At 38.1% G+C, this 25,000-nt stretch overlaps 1 protein-coding gene and 1 long non-coding RNA gene across 2 annotated transcripts in view; one reads left to right on the forward strand and one right to left on the reverse strand.

The window, feature by feature from the left end:
• Positions 1-25,000, forward strand: part of LOC127072803 (max-interacting protein 1-like) — a 158,571-nt gene that overhangs the window by 113,070 nt on the left and 20,501 nt on the right. The gene's annotated exons all lie outside the window — the stretch shown is intronic.
• The window catches only part of LOC127072812 (uncharacterized), a 6,021-nt gene continuing 4,342 nt past the window's right edge, over positions 23,322-25,000 (reverse strand). Inside the window, exons 2-3 of the long non-coding RNA XR_007785597.1 lie at positions 24,629-24,758; positions 23,322-24,187 (exon numbers count right to left, since the gene is read on the reverse strand). This is a non-coding gene — a long non-coding RNA (uncharacterized LOC127072812). The remainder of the gene's footprint in view (positions 24,188-24,628; positions 24,759-25,000) is intronic.

Raw genomic sequence — 25,000 nt, forward strand, 5'->3', positions numbered from 1 at the left:
GGGATTTGCTCTGCTCCCAGAGTATTTTATCCCTCTGAGGGATGATAGCAGAGGGAATGAGAGAGAGAAAGAGAGAGAGAGAGAGAGAGAGAGAAAGAGTGAAATAGGGTGGGGTTACCTGCATATTCGCATTTTCCACGATGCTTCCAGAGGATTTTCTCCACCCTCGAGTCTCTCAAAATAAACCACCCTCTCGCGAGAAAAGGGAGGGAAAACACATTTCTGAGGGGTTCGACCGGTACGACGATTAGCGCTGTTTCTAATGGAGGTAAAAAAAAAAGAGAACTGAAAAAAAGAAAAGAAGTATAAAGGGAATTTCGTGTAAATCCTTTATAAGAATTCGTCCTCGTTTTATTATTTATTTTTTTCTTCGCGTTACAATATATATATATATATATATATATATGTGTGTGTGTGTGTGTGTGTAGACATATAAAGAAAAGAAAAGAAAAAGAAATGTATTCCTCTTCCAAACATTAATACATTCATCGTAATCTTTTCGAATTGGGTTAGGGAAGTTGAGTTGTTTTCTAAGTCACACGTGTTAGATTAGAAAATTTTCGAAAAAGGGACTCGCGGCTCGTCTACGAACTTTTAATGTGTTTCCTTTCCCCGGAGGATTCTCAAGCTGTCCAACGAAGAAGAAGAAGAAGAAGAAGAAGAAGAAGAAGAAGAAGAAGAAGAAGAAGAAAAAGAAAAAGAAAAAGAAAAAGAAAAAGAGGGATAAGGAAAGGGAGAAGAGCTTCTTCCTTTCCAAGCAGAGGAACTTTCCTTCTCGGATATACGCGTAAACTGTAGGGTGTAAACCACGAAAAGAAAACCGTTCGAAAGAGAAAAAGAAAGAGACAGAGAGACAGAGAGAGAGAGAGAGAGAGAGAAATAAGAGGAAGATAGGAAGAAGCTCTTCGGCGATCTCGCGTGGAAACGATCATCCCACGGGATTTTCTATCGAACCACTAGCATCCCCTTCGACATCGACGTGAGTAACCATGCCAGACCATTATACTGGAAGGTACCTTCGACGAATAAGAAAAACAGTTCGATAGTGGGCCGTCTCTGCTGTTGTGAGAAAAACAGAGACAGAGATAAACTTTTTCTTTTAAATTTGGTGCCACGTAAGAGTAAAAAGAAAGAGAGAGATAGAAAGAGAGTTAGAAATGAGTGAGAGAGAAAAAGAGAAAGAGAAAAAGAGAAGAAATCTATATATATATATATATTAGATATAGCGATGTATCTCTTTTTCTTTCTCTACGTATGTACGTATATTTGTATATATGTTTATGTGTATATATTAGTGTAGGTGTTTAGATGTTATCTAGATGTTTAAAGTATCTAGAGTCGAGCACGCATAGGCTGTCGAATTTCTTTTACGAGATGTTTTATATCGTTATCGAGATACGATAGAAGAATGAAGAGAGGAAAAATGATCGCTCAGGGATTTTCGATAGTTTAATTTTTTTCTTCCTGTTTCGTTCGACCGTATCAAAGTTTCTTCTCTTCATGTTCTAAGTCATGTTCTATCGTCTCTTTCGAAGCGAAATAGAAGAGAAGAGAAAAATCTTTAAATTTCATCGATGTGATATCATTCCTCTTTTCTAAACAAGAACGAGGATCGGACAACTTTTTCTTTTCTTTTTTCTTTCTTTTTCCTTCTTCTCTCTTTCTTTCTTCTTTTTTTATTTTTTCTTTTTTTTTTTTTTGTATTTTTCAGAGTTGCGCTCGAATACGCTCAATATTTATTCTTAATAATCGATACGCGTGCTTAATCGAGAGCATGTTTAATTGGAAGAAAATAGTTTGTCTTTATACGTTATTAATATTTTTTCTTTTTTATCTTTTTTGTTTACTTTTTTTTTTTTTTATTCTGTTTTATTTAATTTAATCTTTTTATCGGTATATCAATCTTATAAAACGCATCGGAATATTTCAAATACGTTATACGAAGCAAACATGAAAGTCGAATCCATTTTCATTGCAAATTTATTATCGCGTAAAAAAGAAAAGAAAAAAGAAAAAGATATAAAATGATATAGTTCTTGCATTAAGAGTGATTAAAACGGGATTTTCGCGATCATTTTTCTCGAGTTAAATAAACATTATTCACTTTGTATATACCATTTCGTAGTTAGATCGTGTTTAGATTTCTAAAAAATTAAAAAATTTCATTCATTATTAAGTATATATCTTTCGTATTATAAAATCAGTATTAATTATAAAACAAATAATTCGAGATAAGGATAAACGTATTGTGTCTAAAATGATAATCGAGAATCCATTTTATGGGCCGTGAAAAATGCACGTGTGCATGCATGTATGCGATTACGAGGGTCGCTGGTTGTTTGGTGTAGAATATCGTATTTGTCAGTATTGTTTGTTCTTGCTGAAATGATGACAGATGATGATCTATCTATTTTGACAGAAACTGACATATTTACTGTTTACGATGTGTGAATGAAAATACAGTGAAATCAACCGCATCCAAATAGCTTAATATCCGAACGGTATGTTTCTTAGCAACAGATGTCTTCTTCTCCCGCAAATATATATTCATATGTGTGTGTATGTGCGTGTGGATGTGTATACATATATATATATATACATATATACATATATGATTATATACTTTCCTTTTCTCTTGGTCATAACAACGTAGTAGTAGAACAGTAAACGTGACAACTAAACGTAAATAAATGAAATGTACCATTAGAAAAATGATTGTTTCATTATTCGAATAGTTTCGTTTTCTTATTGGTTTAAAAGATACAAGAGATTCTATCGTATTTGGAAAATTGATACATCTCGAACGATTTTATCCTTGTTAGAAATAGAAGATTATTAAATTCGATAAAAAATAAAAATAAAAAAAAAATAGAAACAGAGAGAAAGAGAGAGAAAGATTAAGATGAGAAAGTTTATAAGTTGAGAAACAACAGGAAAGAGATGGAAGATGGACGAAGATAAGAGAAGGTTGGAATAAAGGTCGGCATTTTGAAATCTCCAGACGAGTCTTCTTCCTCGCTGTTCCATCGCGTTGATGTAAGAAATTACGAGAGGGAATGGACTTTTCTGGCTAGACACGTGGTTTTGACAGGACTCGAGAGAAGATACGTATACGTCTTACACGTACGTGCTTCTCCCTCCTTCCTTCTCCTTCCATCTCTTTCTCACTCCATCTATCTTTATCCTCTCTTATATGAAACGCGTCGATGCTCCTCGGTCCATTTTGTCAGATCTAAAATAACGATATCGCTTTTCAGATCTACGTTAAATCTCATGCGAGTTTTCATACGTGCCGATGCTTCGTCACGTCTTTTAACGTCGGCTTTCATTTCGAAAGAAAATAATACAAACGTACATGAAAAGGAATAATAATAGAATATAATAAATAACGTTTTTATTAAATATTTACATAAATAGGTAGATACGGTAATAAGAGAAAGTAAATAATTAAATAAATAATAGATACTCGAAAAGATGACAAAATTAATTCTATCTTCTTTCTTTTTCTTTGTTTCTTATTTTTTCTTTTTTTATATCTTCTTTTTTTTTTGGAGGTTGAAAATCGAACAAAAAGATTGCAAACGGAAAGAAGAAAAGAGAGATATTATTAATAACACATTGCGCATGCAGTGGTAACAAATCGACGATAACGTGTTGTACGTAAGAAAAAGAGACGAATAAAGTTGTATTCTCTCGGAAGCCTTCGTGACAGAGTCAGACGTGTTGACACGCAAGAAAATATCTTCTCTCTCTTTCTCTCTTTTTTATTATTTTCATTTTTTCTTCTTTCTTTTCTCCCATTTTTTGTATTACTCTTTCCTTCTACCATTCGGATAAAGATCCGACGTTTTAGAATCCGGGCGTTATTAATGGCGATAATGTCGCAATGGTATATCTCTCGGTAACGTAAAACGGACGAGCGACCGATGTACAACGGAAGCTCGTTGCAAATGCGCCATTACGCGCGACGTGTTACACGATTTGCGGTCGTGCCTTATACCGCTTGTTGCTATAGAACGTTCCCTTCTATCTGTTCTCTTTCTTTCTCTCTCTTTCTTTCTTTCTCTCTTTCTATCTTTCTCTCTACGTAACGTGAGCATAATTTTCCATAGCGTTTCGTGTCTCAAAAAGACGTCGTCGTTCGTTCCTCGCACGAATGACGCACGAAATGATATATTCTTCTTTATTTTTTTTTTTTCTTTTTTTTGGGGGATAAGGGAGAATGATAACCCTCGTATGTATGTATGTATGTATGTATGTATGTTCGATCAGAAAATTACATTATAATAATTTTTAGTGACATAATGTAATGATCAGTAATTATTTAGAAGCAATTTTGATACGAATTTTAGTATGGATTATTAATTTTATGGTTTTTCATTGTTAATGTATGTATGTATGTATGTATGTATTTTTGTTTCTCTGGATATTTACGAATTACTGGATAAAAAATTATATATTAAAGGTATAACAAGATCCTTTATACGCTCGATAAAAATTCTTTACGTGTTATTATTCGACTTACGTAATTACGCGAGAAAGTTATTTAAAAATCTGCTTTATCGAGTTCCCCCTCTTTGTAAAGGGGTGAGTGTTTGCGGATTAAAATAAAGTTTGTGGTAGAATAATTAAAATCGTTAAATCGATTGACACGAAGGAATCGATAAAGAGCAAAACGGTGTCGTTGCACCGGCTAGTCCGATGCAATTATGCAAACGAGTTTAGATACTAATAATTATACTGTCGCTGGCCGCATGTCTCTACGCTCGAGGTTAGAGATCGTTGTCGTAAGAATTTTATTGTCGTCCTATTCGCGACGATGATTAATTATCATAGTTCGTCGTACCAGGCGCGTATAAATTGCGTATGCATAAAATAAAAAGAAAAAGATATATATATATATATATATATATATATATATATATGACGATATAATATGTTTCTTCTTAAAAGATCATGCTTTTATTATATTCTTCTTTTTACATTCTTCTCCCTTTATTTTAATAGAAAAAAAAAAAAGAAACATTTACAATATCATCGTGAATTACTTTAATACCTAATGATAGTAGAAAAGAAAAAAAAAACTCCTTCTGGTTGATTCGTTCTTTCGATCGATCGATTGATCGATCGATCGAATAAATTAAAGCGGAAAATTCGAATCACTTTTGTCTCTTCGACAACGAGGTAAGTGTCGTTGTGAGAAGAGCATTTGTCGTTCTTCTCTCGTTGCCGTAGGAAATCGAGGAGGGAAATTTCTCGAGATATTATTTAAAATATCGAATCCCTCTCGCGTCGATGGACCCGCATGAAAAGAGGCCGCGCAATACGAATCCTTTTGTAGGCAGAGCACCGGAGTTCCGGCAATATCGAAGATTACTCGACTCTCCTCCTCCTCCTCCTCCTCCTCCTTCTCCTCCCCCTCCTTCTCCTCGTTCTCGTCCTTCTCCACATCCTACTCTTCCACTTCCACCTCGCTTGCTCGTTCTTTGCACCCTCTTCTTATTCACTTTTTAACCTTTTCATCGGAGCCACCCTCCCCCCCAAGAGTGCATTTCACTACAACCTTATATAGTACTGCAATCCAAATAAATGATCGGTGAACCTTTTGGCCTCGCTGTGTATATATGTATCGCTGTTATATATATGTGTATATATATATATAACTTACGTCTCCTTTTTCTCTATTATTTCGTTTTATTTTATTTTTCCTTCCTTCCTCGATTTCATTACACGCGGTAGGAGACGCGTAAAGGGTCGTGAAACTCACGGATATACATACATACATGTACACCATCTTCTTCTTCTTCTTTTTTTTTACGTTGTTTTCCTTTTTTTTTGTTTTTATTTTCTTTTTTTTTAACTTATTTTTATTTTTTTTATTCTCTCTCTCTCTCTTTCCACTTGCATCTCCTCGATTTCATTTCGACGAATGCATCTCCCTCGTCGAGATTATCCTGACCAACTTTTTGGTATAAAAAGAAATAAGATAGAGAGTAGGAGAAAAAGCAGAAGAAATAAATAATGTGTAGTCTTTCAGTCGTTCGTTCTTTTTTATTTATATTTTTTTCCCCTGCAAATTGGATGCTTCGTTCATTTTTATTATTTAATAACAAAGCTCTTTTCCTTACCGACCAAGATACTCGAGTATTCCGATTACACACGTTTATCGACGTCGTTGATTAAGCCTGGTTTATAGTTGCAAACTCGAAACGTCATTACACGATTATTTGGATAATTCTAAATACATTTAGATACAGAGAAATAGAGATAGAGGCAGATAGAGAGAAGGAGAGAAAGATAGAAAGAGAAAGAGAGAGGGAGAGAGAGAGAGATAAAGTGAGATAAAAACAAGGAACGTTAAAATGAATACGAGCTTTGCCTTCCCCTCGATCGTCCATTAATCCATTACTTTAGTAATGAATTGCTTCATCTTTGTCGCGAGAACTCCGTTGAAACTATTCCCCAAACGGGAATATCGTATTCCCTCTCGCAAAGTGCACCTGGCTTGTTCACGAATGCCCTGCCTTCCACCTGGTCGATGTGAACACAAAATAGGAAGAGAGCAAAATATATATATATATACATACATATATACATATATATATATATATACACATACATACATACAGATAGATAGATAGATAGATAGATAGATAGATAGATAGATAGATAGATAGAGGAAGGGAGATAGAGATAGATAGAAAGAGAAAGACAGAGAGAGAGAGAGAGAGAGAGTTGCCTTTGATCGATCGATCGTTTTAACTTGGACGTCGCTCGATTAACAAAACGGTAATGGTTTCGATGTTGACGTAGGTAACGACGTTTAATGGATCGTGTCGAGCTTTGCAATGAAAACAACCGAGAGAACGAAGTCAGTCGGAAGCAAAGTGGAATGAGCTGAGTATTACAGATAGAGTTTAGCAAAGACTACTTTAACGTTCTCGTCGAGAACTCCGACGACGACGACGACGACTTCTCCTACGCAAAAAAAAGTCCATTGTTGTTTCTTTTGAAAAAGCATTTTCTACCTTTCAATTAAATTTCTGTGGGACGATTTTTACATCATGGTTATGCGGTTAAATGTGGTATTTAATGGAGATACAAAAGAGTCTTTCTTTCTTTCTTTCTTTCTTTCTTTCTTTTCCTCGTTTTCTTTTTCTTTTCTCTCGTCGATGAAGTCAAGGAGAAAGACTACATTTCGTATTCGTTGGCACGCACCTGCTTACGTGATCCCGCATGTCGGAAGGTTTTATTGGTCGAAAAAAGATGGAGGATATATGATAATATATAAGAAGGAAGCAGAGATATTTTTATTTCTTGTTCAAATTCAAACGAGATTAATCGATTTGAATATTTTCGTTTTCTTTTTCTTTCTTTCTTTCTTTCTTTTTTTAAAAACCTTTTTTTTTTTTTTTTCTTTTTTTTCTCCCCTTTTCGTTTCATGTCATCGCTAATTACGCGACCGGCGTATCGATATTAATCAAAACGCAGTAACGTCGAACAATGTGATCGCTCAATTGTGACATGCTTTTCATTGGGTGGAGAAGGAAGAACGAAGAGAGATAGATGAATCCGTATAATAGGACTGAGAAAGAGAGAGAGAGAGAGACAAAGAGAGTTAGAGAGAGAGAGAGAGAGAGAGAGAGAGAGGAAGAGACAGAGAGAATTATGCGAACATTTCGAGGCATACAAACGAGCGAACATAAGCAGCATTGAAACTCTGAGTCTACTCGATATTATCGACACGTTAAATAATTAATAGAGTCAACCAGCAAGGGGAAACGGAAGTACGGAGCACTATTTCGAAACAAACTGGTCGATCTGGCGTATGTACGTATTATAAATGAGCGAGAGGATGGAGACTTTATTCTTTATATAAATACGAGCGAGAGAAAGAAAGAAAGACAGAGAGAAAGAGAGATGGAAAACCATTTCGCGTAAATGAGTCTCTGTATCTCGCCTCGACCAGACCTCGAAACCACCACACGTCTGTTCTTCTCTATTCCCGGTGTATTTCGTTTTTATTTCATCAAGAGAGTTGAAAATTCGATGTGACTGTGATTTCTCTTTTGTCTTCTTCTTCTTCTTCTTCTTCTTCTTCTCTTTCTTCTCCTTTTTCTTTTCTTTTCTTTGTCTCTCTCTTTTTCGTTCTTATTTTTGAAAAAAATATAATTTATTACTTAACTGTCCGTTTCAATTTATTTTTTCTTTTTCTTTCTTTTTTCTTTTCGTCGTTTCTTCAAACAAATGATTATATAATGCAAAAGTTATGGTATTAATTAAACTAGTGCAATTATATAACTTGTAACTCTTCAAGTATATTGAAATAAGAGAGATATGAGATAACAATTAATTTCATGACTATGAGAAGATGAAATAATATTTAAAAAGATGGAATGGGTGTGTGTGTGTGTTCGAAGTTACACGAAGGGAGGCTGTTTTAAAGGGATAAAGATAGATGGGCAAGATCGCTCTCGTCGATAATTATTACATAACGTTTAAAGTATAGTGATTCTAACGAATTAATTTTATTGTCGATATTCGCGAATCGATCGACAATTTTTAAAATTTTTAAAGTAACATATCACGGAAGAGGAGAAATATTAAATTTCACTTTCGATAATCACGAATCATCAGGAATAAATAAATTTTCTCTCTATTGATATATAATACATAATACATACGATATCTATATACACATATTATATTTATGTACATCTCTTGTCTCTGTGTTACCTTCGTCGAGATCTTTTTCTTTTTTATTTGCTTTCTTTCTTTCTTTCTTTCTTTCTTTCGGACTTAGAGATACAAGAAGACGGAATCGTAACGACGTTCCGCCATTTTCTCTTCTCCGTGCATCCCCGTTAGTCGAATTTACAATTCCTTCGGGGGCTTTAACAAAACGTTCGAGAGAGGACAAGGGCCGGTAGAATTCCGATTTAAGTGGCTGAATTCGAAGTCGAGCGTAAAATTCCACCGTCGGAAGAGTCCCCTCTCTCTCTCTCTGTCTCTTTCTCTTTTTCGAGGAGTGGTGGTTACAGAGGGGGTTGGAGAGAGGGAGAGGATGTTGTAAAATGGGTGGGAGAAAAAAGGGTGGTAGAGATAGCCGAGCTGTCTCGAGATCCTCTTTCCAAGCCGTAGTTACGAGCGGCGATATCCTTCTCGGTCAACGCTTCCTTTCTTTTCCTTTGGACACGCGTCGTCGACACGAAGATCCACCTCTCTCTCTCCTCTCTCTCTCTCTCTCTCTCTGCTATTTCTTTTTCTTTTACTTTCTTTTTCTTTTCTTTTTTGTTCATCCCTTCGAGACGACGGCGACGACGACGACGAAGAGGAGAACGAAAGGGAGAAAGTACGAAACAAGAACGGCGATATATCTCTTGTTCCACGATCGTCTTTCCTACCTTCGAGCTCAGCGAGATTCGCAAGAGAGAAAGAGAAAATGAGAAGAAGAAGAAGAAGAGAGAGAGAGAGAGAGAGAGAGGAAGTTTCTTTACGTCGATTTATGGTTTAATAAAAGATGACGCATAGAGGCGTCGCAGCATCGCTTTTGTATTTTCCATAGTCGGCACTGTTCGTTGACTCTCTCTCTCTCTCTCTCTCTCTCTCTCTCTCTCTCTCTCTTTCTCTCTCTGTCTCTCTCTGTCTCTGATTTTATCTCTAATAATTTTTATTACACCGAACCCAATTTATCGATAATATATGGTTTTAAAAGCGTAATTGTTAAATACATCTTAGAAAACTCCTTTATTTTCTTACAAATATCGGTCAATGGAGAAACACATAAATTAATTGTTTACTTCGGAAACCATTTGTCTACATCTTACACACATATGTACACACGTACATAGGTACATACGCGCGCGTATCAAAACAAAAGAGTCTGTCAGTCTATCTGTCACTTTTCTTTCACCCTTCCAACGACGAAAATAGTTTCATTTAGTATAAAAACTACAAGACTCTGGAGAGGGTCGACACGTTTCGTCTTAACGCTTGGTGTTCTTTAGGAGGGGAGGAAGAAGTGTGTCTTGTGGTGACAAAAAAAGAGAAAAAAGAAGTAGTAGTAGTAGTAGTAGTAGTAGTAGTAGTAGTAGTAGTAGTAAAAGTAATAGTAATACTACTAGTAACAGCAGCAGTAACAGCAGCAGCAGTAGTAGCAGTAGTAGTAGTAGTAAGGGGGTTGCGAGGATAATGGGAAGGAATAGGAGGAGGATAGAAGAAAAGAGAGGGTAGAAATTATTATGGTCGGTATTGGACAGTGCGAGACAGAAAGGAGAGCCCTTCCCCGTGAGAGAAGACGCTACGCGAAGGGAGAAAGGGCTGGCTCTTTGACAAGTCAAACATGCGCTAACACCCTCGTAAGATAGACTCTCTCTCCCTCTCTCTCTCTCTCTCTCTCTCTCTCTCTTTCTCTCTCTCTCTTTCTTTTTCTTTTTCTTTCTCTCTCTTTCTCTCTTCCAAAATGGCCGACGGCTAGACCGATGATGACGAAAAAAACGACCCTTCGCCGAGTCGAACGCGTGAAAGACTTCCTCCTCCTCCTCCTCCTCATCCTACTCATCCTCCTTCTCATCCTCCTTCTTCTCTTCCTCATCCTCATCCTCATCCTCCTCTATTTTTCTCTTCTTTTTAACTCCCTCCTCCTTCTTCTTCTACTACCATCGTCATCCCTTCGTCTCGTCTACCCGGTTAATTAATTCCCACGGAATCCGCACGATTTTGAGTGCGCTCTCGACTTACGCGCTACCGACATACCAGATACCACGTCGATCTCTCTCGCGGAGCCGTTTTCACGCCTCGCCTCTTTCTTTGTGCTTTTCTTTTCTTTTCTTTTTTCTTCTCTTTTTTTTCTCCTTCTTTTCTTTTCTTTTTCCCTCTTCTGTACCACCCCCTGCCCTGTCTTCTTTCCGCTTTTTTGCTCTCCTTTTTTTCCTCTCTTTTCTCTTTGTTTTTTCTTTTTTTTTCTTTTTCTTTACATTGCAAATTCGTTCGCACGATCGAAGGACAGATTTAAGCGTCTCGAACGTTGCGTTCCCTCGCTCTCGCAAATTTTCTAACATTTTTTTCTCCTATCGAATTGTTGATTATCCAATAGAGAAACAGAGAGAAAGGGGGGTGTATAGAGAGATAAATAATCTTAAAAATGGTCGTAGCTTTTAGGTGGCTTTCGTCGACGTAAGGAAAGAGAGAGAACGAAGAGGAAATAGAAGAAAATGCTTCGTCGACGAAAAAACTCGCGTCTTCTCCTTCTCCTTCTTCTTTACCTTCTTCTTTTTATTCTTTCGAGAATAGTAAAAGAAGAAAAAAGAAAAAGAAGAAGAAAAAGAGAAATAAAGAAAGAAAGAAAGAAAGAAAGAAAGAAAGAAAAAGCAGCTACTTTAGCGAGAAGGTTACAGAGATACCTCTGAAGGAACGGTGGATGGGTGAATCCGACCTCCACTTGAAAAGAGAAGTCTTCCGAGCTAAAGAATGAAGTGAAAGAGAGAAAGAGAGATAGAGAGCGAAGAGAAAAGAGTGAGAGAGAGAGAGAGAAAGAGAGAGAGAGAGAGAGAGAGAGAGAAGAGTGAGGTAGAAAGTTGAATGGAGAAGGGGAGGAAAAGAGGAGGATAGAGAAAGGGGGGTACTTTTTGGTGGACGGTGATCGTTTAGAAAAATTGCAGTTTACCAAACGAAAATCCTCCTTCGAGTGGAAGACCAGCAAAAAGTTGCTTAATTACGGGAGTTTTCGGTGAGTCTTTCTCCCTCCCTCTCTTTCTCTTTCTCTTTCTCTTTCTCCCTCTCTCTTTCTCTCTCTCTCTTTACTTCTCTCCCTTTCTAACCTTCTCCATTTCCTTCTTTCGCTGCTCTTCCGCTTGGAAGGTGGTTGACGAGGGGCGGGGACGGGGAGTGGGAGGTGTACCCCTTTCGTAACTCGACTAACGACTCGAAATCTCTTTAAGCTCGAGAGACCCTCGTGGCTTTTGTGACGGGCCTGCACGTTAACTCGAGCTTTAAGCCGGATTACCTCGGCTCGAAGCCTACGCGTGGCTCGCGCACGCAAATTCCGAGTGGTTCGTCGGCTTTTCGACCGGACATGCTTCCTCTCTCTCTCTCTCTCTCTCTCTCTCTCTCTCTCTCTCTCTTTCTCTCTCTTTCAGTCACTCAGTCACTCGCTAACTCACTCTCTTTCTCGATCGCTCTTGCACGCTACTCGAGAATCATCCGACGCGTGAAACGTAGTTTACGATATGGCCACGGGAAAACGGATTTCCGTCTCCGCCGCAAGTGAACGCGAACCATCCATGCGTTTCTTTCTACCGTTAGTTAGTTACCTGGCATCATCGATTGCCAATGTCAACCTTACTAAACACATTCTTCGATCTTTTATTCATTTTCTATCATTGCTTCATTTTTCTTGAGTTCCGCAATTCGTAAATTCGAGATTCGATTAGAAATTAGAAATCTATCGATCGATCGATCCTCGTCACCGTCATCGTCGTCGTCGTTATCGATAAGGCAGGATAGATTAATCTGCAAGGAATTTTGAATCCTTGCAGATTATCGATATTGATCGTCGATCGACAGATCGACTCGAGTCGTTCGATAGAAATTTTATTAATCGTATTGTTTTTCTTTTTGTTCGTGTTACAAAGAGATGGAAAAAAGGAAAGGAATAAAAAAAGGAAGGAAGGAAGGAAATCGTTATATTTAGTTCATCTATCTTTCGATCTTTCTATTTTATATTTCGCGCGTGTTCGTAAGTACAGTGTATTCACGTACATACATACATACATACATACATACATATATACATAGGTACGTGGACAACAGCGATAGGCCGAGGACATTGCAAATCGTGCCCTCTCTCTCTCTCTCTCTCTCTCTCTCTACTTTTTCCCGCTTTCACGAATCCACAAAAAATAGACGAAACTTTAGCCATTGGGTTATTTAAGAGAATACATTTAATCGTATGGACGTGAAGCTTCGATCGAGGGAGAAAGTATTGACCGGTCATGGGAGTTACCGTAACTAGCGGTAATGCTCAACTCGTTTCGAATCTCTCTTACCATAATCACTCCTTTCCAGCACTCTCTTTTTACTCTCTCGCTCTTACACGTGCTTCTTTCTACCCACGCGAACTCGCTCTATTCTCCCCTCTCTCTCTCTCTCTCTTTCTTTTTTTCACGTCCGTTCATTTTAGAGCGCATAGGCGTTCGTCCACGCACACGCACCCTCCGTTCCCTTCTTTATTGCTCTTCTTCCATCCCTCCCTTTTTTTTCTGACGTCATGTCTTATCGTAACAGCCCGACACCGACGCTCCTCTAGAAGACCCTCTCTTTCTTTCTTTCGCACACGCACTCGCACGAAAAATTGAACGATGCCCGAAAAGAAGAAAGAGGTGTTTGGAAAAAAAAAAAAGAAAGGAAAAATATTTTCCAATGCAACAATTTTTTATTCGCAAAGGAACTAATATTTGAAAATAAATTTTAAGCGAATTAAATGTACGATATTCTATATGTGGTTAGTCACTTGAATTTTCGATGATTGGATCATATTAATTATCGAGATATGTCATAATGATGGTGATCTGTGTCTGTTTGGAAGGACGAAAGAGAAGGATAGATAGATAGATAAATAGATAGATAGATAGATAGATAAATGGATAGATAGATTGATAGATAGATAGATTGATAGATAGATAGATAGATAGATAGATAGATAGACGAAGAAAAAAATAGGGGTTGTTTTACTGGATTCGTTATTCTTCATATTACAATACGCAAGCAAGGCGCAAACAGCTCGCTCGTGCCTCCATCTAAGCTCGTATAAACGTAGGATTAATCACCACGGATCGCGGCCGAACATTATCGTTATCTTCGCTCGGCCCTCTCAACCCTCTCTCTTTCTCTATTTCTCTCACACTCTCCTATCTTTCACGATAAATAGGTATAACGTAGTGGACACGCAACCGGCCCCGCGTCACAGTCTTTATTATCATCTGATAAAGGTGTGATTAATCGTTAAAGCGAGAGAGAATAAGAGAGAAAGAGAGAGAGAGAGAGAGAGAGAGAGAGAGAGAGAGGGAAAGTGAAAAATAAAAGAAGAAAAATAGAGAGAGAAAAAAGAAAATATTTTCGTCTACGTTCGACTACGTTCTTGCATTCCTCTCTCTCTCTCTCTCTCTCTCTCTCTCTCTCTCTCTCTCTCTCTCTCTCTCTCTCTTCTTCTTCTTCTTTTTTCTCTTTTTCTTTTTCTTTTGAATTTCACAAAATTATATGAATTAGAACCGAGCCGGTTGGTCGAACGTTTCGACATATTTTTTTTTCTTCTCATTCTCTTTTTTCCTTCCTTTTTTTCAATCCACGATGCACCCTTTTTTCACCTTCTTCACCATCGTGCTAAGAGGAAGGGAGGTAGAGGGAGAGAGAAAGAGAGAGAGAGAGAGAGAGAAAGAGAGAAAGAGGGTTGCCGGTGCCACCGGCGAATTGGTCAGGTCGGGGACCATGCGGGGGTGCAGACGGTGCTGGTTTTAATGAACTCTTTCACCCGCCACTCGTGCCACCCTTAAACCGCCGGTTTAAACAGGGATTCTCATCTCGACTCTTTCCACCATCTTTTCCTCTTCGGATGTGCGAGTTCTCGATCGATAAACTCGACTACCTTGTCCTCCTCTTTCTTTAACGTGAAACAAAGAGAGAAAGAGTGAAAGAAATAGAAATAGATTCTCACTATATTCGAATCTATATTCGAGTTCCATCAAATTATCAAGAATATAAGATCAATTTGCTAGATCATCGTTCATCATCCTTCGTCATACTTTCGAATATATTATCGAATAGAGATCGAGCGAGTCGGAGAGAACAAAGAAAACAAAGGAAAAAAAGAGAGAGAGAGAGAGAAAACTATAAGACGAAAACGTATAGATATAGAATATCATTTTGGGAACGTTCGTGGGAAGAGATGAGTGAGCACCACTGTCACCTGAACAGGTTGGCGATGTCGAGAGGGCGAGAGGGTGTGGTGAGGGCAGAGCCGGCTCGCTCGGTGTGACGAGAATAGAGGCATGTTATTGATTATGGAAAAATACCCCTGGCTCAGGGGCGGAAAGAGAAAGAGGACGAGAGGGAGTCACCGTGTACCCCCTCATCGTCATCCTCGTCCTCGTCGTCCTCATCGTCGTCGACGTCGTCTTCGAAGCATGCCTTCCAGCCGGTGTCATGGCTACTGTACACCGTGCATTCTCCGTCTGCCATCGACCCCCTTCTCTACTTACCACCCACTCAATAGCAGCATAACCACCCCCGAAAGCTCGAGCAGCAGTAGCACCGCCACTCGCTACTACCACTACTACCATTACCAATAGCACTAACACTTGCACTAGCACTGGCAATACCAATACCACTACCACTACCACTACCATCACCATCGACCGATCCCTCTTTCGGGTCGTCTGACAGCGTGACGTCATAATAGCGATACGTCCTTGCCGTTTCTCACCCTCATCGTCGGTGATAGCCGTCGGTAAGGCAGATTACTGTTTTTAATTATCGCCGATGCGTGTACCACGATTGTAGCAAACTGAGGGACGAGAATGTGTGCGTGTGTGTGTGCGTGTGCGTATGTGTTACGTATATATGCGCGCATGTGTATGCGCGATATGTATGTTCGTATATCCCTCGTGTTTCTTTCCTTGTGTTTCTCTTTGTATATGTTGTCTGTCTTTTTTCTTTTCTCTTCCGTCTCTTTTTTGTTTTTTATTTTTTTTGATGCTGCTGCCCTTTGTTTCTTATCCGAAGGAAAGAGAGAGAGAGAGAGAGAGAGAGAGAGAGAGAGAGAGATATCGTTAATTTGGAGTTGCTCGTTGCGTTTACGGGAGGCTCGCGTTTAATTTCGAGAGCCGCTCGTTCGCGATACTCGTGCATACAACACACGTACGATATTGTGCGCGTCCACCGATATCCTTCTGTAGTAGTGTAATAGAGATAGAGAGAGAGAGACAGAGAGAGAAAGAGAGAGAAAGAGAGAGTGAAAGAGAGGAGGTCGGAGAGTTCAAACGCGGCCCTTTTTACTCGCAAAGCTCTTCGCGAGGGCGTCGCGAAAAAAATCGTTGGATAATTTTCACGTGAAATTGGACGCATTATATGCGTACAATCTTAAAGTATATTCGTATATATGTATACCTAGATACAGTGTAGATGATACATTTTATGATTCATAAATTTGTAGTTTCATGAATTAATTATTAATATAATATATAATTGAATAACGATAATTTTTTAGTTTTAATACTATTAATCTAATGGATTCAAATTATTATATATATATATGTGTGTGTGTGTGAATTATATTTTATGCATTTAAAAAATTTTCAATAATAATTGTATAGATCGAATAAAATATTTTTATAAATAGTTTCGTATACTCGAACGTTGTACTTCCCATATTATTTAATCGATATCATTAATAATATAAAATAAAATTTTTTGATGTTTTATTATAATTGTTGAAATTTTTATCATTCGTGCGCGTGAACGCGGAATGGTTTTAACTGTGAGGTTCCACCAGAGAAATTTTCTCGAAAACGATGGAACAACCGAGCGAGATCATCCAGGTTTTGTCAGCTGCTACGCTCCATGCCCTTTTGTCTTCGGAAAATCCGACTTTTTCGACGTCGTTGAGCCCTTCTCTCCTCTCTTCTCTTCTTTCAACCCTTCTCTCTCTCTCTCTCTCTCTCTCTCTCTCTCTCTCTCTTTCTCTTTGGATATAGAAAGCATTGCCGCTCGTTCCGTTTGGTTTCTCTCTCTCTCTCTCTCTCTCTCTCTCGAATCTGTGAAAAGTTATTTCAAGTCCCGTGCCTCTCGAATATATATTCCCCGGCGTATTTGCTTTATTCGGAACGTTTAAGTGATTTTTTTACCATTCGGTATTCTCTTTACTCTCTCGGCACTCGCCGTTATGGACAAAACGATATATAGATATGAACTTTTCATGTCCAGAATAGTCTTGACGTTTCAAAACTCTAATCGCGTGTAAATCGATCGTTATCTTTTAACCTTGAAAAAAAAAGAACAAAAAAAAAAACGATATAAAAATCTCTCTCATTAATTGAGAAAACACTTACCTAATTGTACATAGATTCCTACTTCATAACTATTTTTTTCTTTTCTCTCTTTTTCTTCAAGAGATTTGTCTATTCCGAAGAATTTTATCTTCTTAATTCTAACGACATTAACATTTCTCCGAAGATGCGGAAAAGATTTCCTTTTATCTTTTTAATTTTTCTTTTCCCTTTCCTTTTTTATTATTCTCTACTTATCATTAGTTTAGGGTAATTCATGGGGTGGCGTTCAGTGGAGTTCGTCAACGCGGAAGATTCACGGTAGACTGTCCTTGACCTTGGATGGTCCTGGATAGGGTTGAAAATGATACCTATGTACTTCGTTCGTCTCCAACTTCGAAAAGGAAAAACTCCCTCGAGGAGAATGAAAGAATAGACGGAGATAGATAGAGAGATTGCGAGAACGAAATAAAGAGTGGGGGGAGGAAAGAGAGAGGATGGGATGGAATAGGGTGGGTAAAAAAGAAAGAAAGAAAGAAGGAAGGAAAGAAAGAAAAGACAGAAGAGAAGAGAAGAGAAGAGAAGAGAAGAGAAGAGAAGGAGTAGCAGCCAGAAGCCAGGAAAGAGGAAAATCCTCTGGAAAACAAAAGGGACGAACCCTTTCGTTGCTAACTTCGAGACGCGTTTACTGACGTCTCAGAAACTCTCTCTTTCTCTCTCTCTCTCTCTCTCTCTCTCTCTATCTTATACACACACAGAGATAGACACATATATATGCACATACATATATATATATATACAATCTATCTACATATATACCAATACATATACATACGAACGCGAGTATACACTCTCTCTTTCTCACACTGGGCAACGAACAATAGTGAAACGAGAAGCTCCCAGAACGCGAAGGGAGCTGAGTGCTCGTTGCAGGAAGACGCTTTTGGGGTAGAAAAGCGTCGACGATGGCGACGTTGAAAGAAGAGAGAACAGGAGAGCAAGAGAGCGAGAAAGAGAGAGAAAGGAAAGGGTGCACGTTTCGTCGAACAATGTGCTTTTCGCGGCTACAAAAAAGAAAGAGAGAGAGAGAGAGAGAGAGAGAGAGAGAGAGATGGAAGGAAGCAAGTAGGCGCCAAGCGTCGCGACGCTGGATTCTCTCTCTCTCTCTCTCTCTCTCTCTTTCGTAATTTCGCTTTCTCTTTTTTCTCTATCTTTCTTGGTTAAACTCGCCACTCTTTGCGGCATTTGCCTATTTGTCTGGTCGAGGATTTCCTCTCTCTTTCTCTCTCTCTTTCTCTCTATTTCTATCTCTATCTCTCTTTCTCTTCCTTGTGGATTCGTAAAGGAATCATTAGGCACGCATGCGAAAGATCCAGTCTGGGTTGCGTCTGGATGCTGTATAGTATGGCACACTCATTAAACGTGCCTACGTTAAGAAAAAGAGAGAGAAGGGTTCTAATGATCGTCGAAAAAATTAATTCTATTGTCTCTCTCTCTCTCTCTTTCTCTTTCTATAGCGTTCTTTGTCATCTATTTTCTAGTACCAGTACGTGACAAATAGTCGGAGAATAATCGTGCGTGTCCCCTCTCCCTCTCTCTCTCTCTCTGTCTCTCATCGTGTGTAAAAGTAAAGTATTCGGAAACTCGAAACGTAACATGAAAAAAAGAATAATAGAGGGGAGAAGAAGAGAGTGAAAAAGAAAAGAAAACAGAAAACAAACGTTTGAACAATCATTTTCACGTTCGCGAAGCTACACGCTACGTACGTACGTACGACATTGAAGAGTGTTGGTGACATTGCAGAGAAGCGAGAACTCAGTCTCTCTTCTCGATCCTCAGCGTCAGTCAACACGTTCTTCTCTGGAAACGAATAGCACTGGATTCACACATACGCATCACAGATACGGTCTTACATCGCGACGTGGTCAATTGACCTCGTTTCGATCATTTGTGCGTCGGCGGATGACCAAAACGCGTGATAAGCTGCCGTGAACTCGTTTTTCTCTACCTCTCTACTTATATATGTATGTATTATTATTTCTCTTTCTCTCTCGTACGAACAACGAGTACGTGTATAAAATAAATTTAATTAATTAATCGTCTGTATATATGTAATTGTTAAGTAACACGTTCATATATATATATTTGTTAATTTTTCTTTTTGTCTTCTCGTTGATTTTTTGGACAAATAAAATTAATTCTTCATATTCGATTGAAATCTTAATGTAAATTTGTCAAGTAGATTGCGTGAGCAAAAGTTTCAAAGCTTTCAATTTTCACAACCCGAACAAAAGAATGAGCCTTGAAGAGTCTCAAAAAAAGAGTATGTAATTGATTTTTAAAATCACTTAGGAACTATTAACCGGCCATGTAGTAATTATATTTAATGTAAAATAGTTATATACCAATTCAATTTTATTTTAGAGACGATAATAAAATTGGATTATAGAAAGGTTAACAAACAAAATCATAGAGAGAGAGAGAGAAATAGATATATTATGAACATATAAAGTATATATATCATTACTGTACTACTAACACAGTACTTTACATACATGTTAATATATTAGAACATACTATAAGTATATCCATCTATCTCTCTAGTATATTTCTAGAGAATTGGGTTATAGAAAGTTTAAAAACAAAAAAAAGAAAAAAAAAGAAAGAAAAGAGAGAAAAGTAGCTATGGGTACAAAGATAGATAGATATTATACGTATCTATTTAAAATGTAATTACACGCAAAGTAGTGATATACGAAAAGAAATATAGGGGACAGAGGAAGAAACTACGTTCTTTATCTCGCTCACATTGTCCTTTTCTCTTTGTCGTCAATTAATCTCTCGCATGATAAACGCTAAGCCGTCTGGCAAGTTCGAAGACGTTCAGAGTGAACGTAGCACGGCCCAGCTGTGTGGTACGATCGAATCGGCGAACCGGAGAACCCCGAGACACGTCGGCAGATGTTGCTGCATAAATTTCCGGTTAATCCTTCGCGAGAGAGCTCGCTCTCCTTGTTTCACTTGCTTCCTACATATACTAGGCACGAAATCGAGTATCGAATTTTTTTTTCGATATAATTGAGCCCTTCCTTTTTTTCGTTATTTATTTTTATTTTATTTTATTTTATTTTATTTCATTTTATTTTATTTTATTTTATTTTATTTATTTTCGTTTGTGTTTCTTTTTCTTTTTTTTTTCTTTCTTTTTTAACGTAGTTGATACGAGTCCAAGGAATTTTTTGCGATAGAAAAATAAGGAATTTCGTTGAAGTTATTTTTCAAAGATTTTCACTTTGATATCGTTTCTCTCTCTCTCTCTTTCTCTCCCTCGTTTTCTTTAATATCAGCTACGTAAGAAATGATAACAGCACGCTTTATTCCGCGATTAGGATTATCCGGATAACATTGTTAAATCTTAGCCCCGTTACAAACTGCCACTCCATCCTCCTTCTCGTTTTCTCTCTTTTTTCCTCCTCCTTTTCCACCAGGATCCTTTCCGTCGGCATTATCACGAGTTACAACCACGACGAAGGAAAAGCTAGCTAGCTAGCTAGCAACTACTACTATCCTGCTTTTCTTACTCGATTGCGATACATTTTCGTTATTCTACCGTCAGCAATACACACTTTCTCACTCTCTCTCTCTCTCTCTCTCTCTCTCTCTCTCTTTCTCTTCTTCTCCTTTTCTCTCTTTTCCTCCTTTACAATAGATATCGCAAAAATAAATTGAATCACGTGGAAAGTACACTTAGAAGGCCGCAAGCACATGGAAGTTGCACTTTTCCAATGAACTTGTTCGAGAAAGTAAGGAAGGAAGGAAGGAAGGAAGGAAGGGAGGAAGGAAGGAAGGAAAGAAAGAAATAGAATGAGCGAGCGAGTAAGTGAGTGAGAGTTGGCGAATAAGCTAGAGGGAAGCAAAGAGAGGGTTGCTAAGACGAGAGTAAGGTGGAAGGAGACACGGCTTTCTAACTTGGACATCCCAGACATTATCTATCTCGGAAGTTCGTCCTCCAGCCTGCGGCTGTTGTAGCATCGTCGTCGTACTAGAGGAGAGACGATGAAGACGAGAAGAAGGTAGAGGAGGAGGAAGAAGAGAAGGAGGAAGAAGAAGAGAAGGAGAAGGAGAAGGAGGAAGAAGAAGAGGTGGATGGTCCAGTGAGCCACAGTAGTAGTGGTGGTGTTGGTGTTACTATTCGTGTTGGTGTTAGTAATGATGGCGATGGTGATGGTGGTAGTAGTGGATGGTCACGCTAATCGCACCCGCCTCGAGATTGGCTTTTAGCACAGAGTAGTTGGCTTTAACGCAAACTTGCTCTACCGACCGCTAGGAAAGCTTTGCTTGCTAGTACATAGCTACCATCCAACGATGTAAAGATATTTTATAGAGCGAGAGAACCCGTTTCTACCTGCGTCTTTGGTTTTGATATCGTTTCTATAACAAACTTTTCATACTTCGTAAAACACCGTATATTTGTTTTCAATTCAGTTTTATATGTTACAATTGGTATTACGACGATTTCATGATAATTTTACGACGATATAAGATGTTCTTTTCTTTCCTTTTTCTTTTCATTTTATTTTATTTTATTTTATTTTCAAAGATCATTTGATCATGACGATTCCACGTGAAACGCCAACACACGTTGTTTGTTATTGTAATTTGTATAAATAATGTTACGAGTGGATTGAATGGTACAACAGAAAGAATCGTTTCCTATACAAAAGTGAATTTCATTCGCTTTATTATCTCGATTAGATAAACGAACGAGTAACGACAAATTCACGTACGACGGCGTAACTTTTTCTCGACAAATTTTGATTCATTCGAGATCATAGAACAACCGACATTGTCATATCGAAGATATAGCATAGAGTCGTCGTGCTATCCATCGTCGAACGAATTTCGAGGGAACGTTCGGTCGGGCAGCGCATCATCCCGTTATCGATTCGATCGTTAAACCGACCGGAAGTACGTTGGTACCTAGCACGATCGCACGATATACGCGTACACGCACATGCACGCTCACACACACACACACATGCGCGCGCACATATATATTATATTTGACGTTGTCGTGTTAGGGCGAGCTTCGAGTCTCTTTTTTCGAATTAAATGAGCGATGGATCCATCCTCGTGGTTGTTGTTGACGGGTCATCGTTTTGTATAAAAAAAAAAAAAAAAAAGAGAGAGAGAGAGAAAAAATAAAAAGACAAAAAGAGATAGAGAGATCAAGAAATAGAAAGAGAGAAGGGGGAGGAGGGAGAGAGAAAGGGAGAAGAGCAATGCGTGTTGTGCTCGTTACTCAACGAAACGAACGGTGCATCGTGTCGCGGAGAACAATGATGTCCGTTGAGAGGGATGTTGAAGGTAGTGAGGAGGGAAGGGGGAGTGGCGAAAGGGGAGAGGGGTAGGAGAGGTGGAAAAAAAGAAGAAAGAAGGAATAAAATGTTGTGCCTCGGCGGAGCCGCAATTACCGTGCCGACATACGGTACGCGGAAAGAGTAATAAAACCGAGCTGCTGCTGCTGCTGTTGCTGCTGCTGTTGCTGTTGCTTTTGCTGATGGTGGTGGTGATGGTGGCGGTGGTGGTGATGGTGGTGGTGGTGGTGGTGTTGTTGTTGTTGTTGTTGTTGTTGGATGGATGGAAGTACCGACGATGTCGACTATGAGGAAGAAGAGTAAGAGAGAGAATGAGACGAGAGGCGGTTGGTTCGACGAAGAGGCATTACGTGCCTCTGAAAGTAGACCTGTGTGTGCTATTTCGTACGAGTTCTTCTCGATTCGTCTCTGTGTTTCTTCTAACTCTTTCCCTTTCTCTTTTTCTATGTCTTCTTAAATTTGTTAAGTTTTTATTGTTTTGTTTTGGAATGGTTTGTACTTTTTTTGTTTATTTTATGATCATGTGTGTGTGTGTGTGTGTGTGTGTTCTTGTCTTTATTTTTTTTTCTTCTTCTTTTTTCTTCCTTTACTTTTTACGCATTGGATGCGATTTTCAACGTCAAATAAAAAGATAAAATGTGGCTGGGGTAGTAATTTTTATGGATAGAGATGACGTTATCGATATTTTCGAAGTAAGAGGATAAGAGAAAAAGAGAGAAGGAAGGATAATTTATTTTCAATATATATGTAAGAAGGTACTAATAGAAATGGATAGCTAATAGAAATGTTATTTATTTCTCTTTATTTCTTTTCTTTTTCCTTTTTAAATCATATTAAAAAATATATATATATTATATATTATATATATAGCATAATAATAGTGATATCAATCTGATCAATTTTATATATCCGAAGAGATTAAAAGAACGAAAGGTGCGAAATTTGAAAGCAAGCAAGTCCTTATATTACCTCTCATGATATACGAGACGAAAAGGAATGGGATAAGGATCGAAAAGATAGAGAGATAAAGAGAAAGAGAGAGAGAGAGAGAGAGAGAAAGAGGAAGAAAAAGACACAATTTCTGGACTCGTTCCAATCTCCAGAATAACTTTGGTTCGAGGGCATCAATGATATCGCTTCGTATCTACGTACATACTTGACACGCACGTGCCGCCTAAAATCGATGTGGGCTTTTAAATTGTCGTTGCTCGATTCGTTTGTTTTACGAGCTTGCATACCCTCTCACATTCTCTCTCTCTCTCTCTTTCTCTCTTTTTCTCTATCTCTCTATCTTTCTTTCACTATTTTCCGTCTCTGTATTTTACACGAAAATTCACACGATTTATTACAGAGTTCTTCGATCGTGAGATACTCTCTATTTATTGTTCTTAGAAAGCCTCGTTGTATTTTACTTTTACGACACACTTGTCCGTAGCAACGTGTGTGGTTTCTTATCGTTTTTTCACAGTCCTTCGATTTTTCAACTAACTTTTATAATTCAACACTTTTCCTCCTATCCATTCAGTTCAGCATTCAATTCGGTTAGATGGAACGAAACTCGACCGATCGAAATTATTAAGGAATGGAAATCTCGTGGCTTCAATAATGTCGTCGCATATGTACGACTTGGTGTTGTAACGCCAAGTATATTGCTAATTATAGTATTTGGCAGGGAACCAATGGCAACCCTTGTACTAACGATCGAAATAGATCTCTGGAGCCGGTTTACTACTTTAAAGTCATACGCTTCTATCGATAATTTGTGAATATCTGTGAATACAATGGAGAAAAGATTCTGTTAAATCGTCGAAAAAGAAAATGAAAAGAATATTTCTTTCCTTTTTTTTTTCGTACGAGAAATATTAAAGAAAAAAAAATATAATATATATATATATATATATATATATATATATATATATCCAACGAATCGCTACACTCGTTCACATTTATCTATCAGCTGTAAAGAAAAATATCCGAGTAGCGGCATCGTCGAGATAAGAAAAATGGTTTAGTTTTCTCTTAGAGAAAAAAAAGAAGAAAAAAGCTCGCTTTCAGAAGAACTCTCTTTCTCGAGACAGCTCGGTCTAAGTCTCCCGATAAATCCACGAATTTAGATGCCGTACGAAACGTGATTTTCCGGGGGATAGTAAAAGCTGATATATAGGGGTGGCGGGTAAAGATGTAGGGGGGTGTAGAGCTGCTACTACCTACCATCGACTTACCCTTCGTCGAGGATGGAATATGCATAGGAAAATCGGCCCGGTTTTGTCGAAGATCTTTCTCTCTTTCTCTCTCTCTCTTTCTCTCTTTCTTTCTCTTTCTCATCGACGTTAAGGGTGACCTGGAAAATAACTTTCCATGAAATTTTCGGAAAATCCTTTGGCGTGAAAGAAATAATATTATATCGACAGCTTTTTTCGATCGTACGAATCCTTTTATCAGAACTTATCTATGTATACATGTATGTGTATATATATATAAAACTTTTTTTAAAAGGTCATAAAGATCTTGCATATCGTTTTTTATGAAATATCTTTTTAGGAAAAATAAATAAATCGATAAAAAAAATATTTTAATAGTAGT

This window comes from Vespula vulgaris, chromosome 2 (assembly GCF_905475345.1).
Source record: "Vespula vulgaris chromosome 2, iyVesVulg1.1, whole genome shotgun sequence".
In the NCBI taxonomy this organism is placed as follows: domain Eukaryota; kingdom Metazoa; phylum Arthropoda; class Insecta; order Hymenoptera; family Vespidae; genus Vespula; species Vespula vulgaris.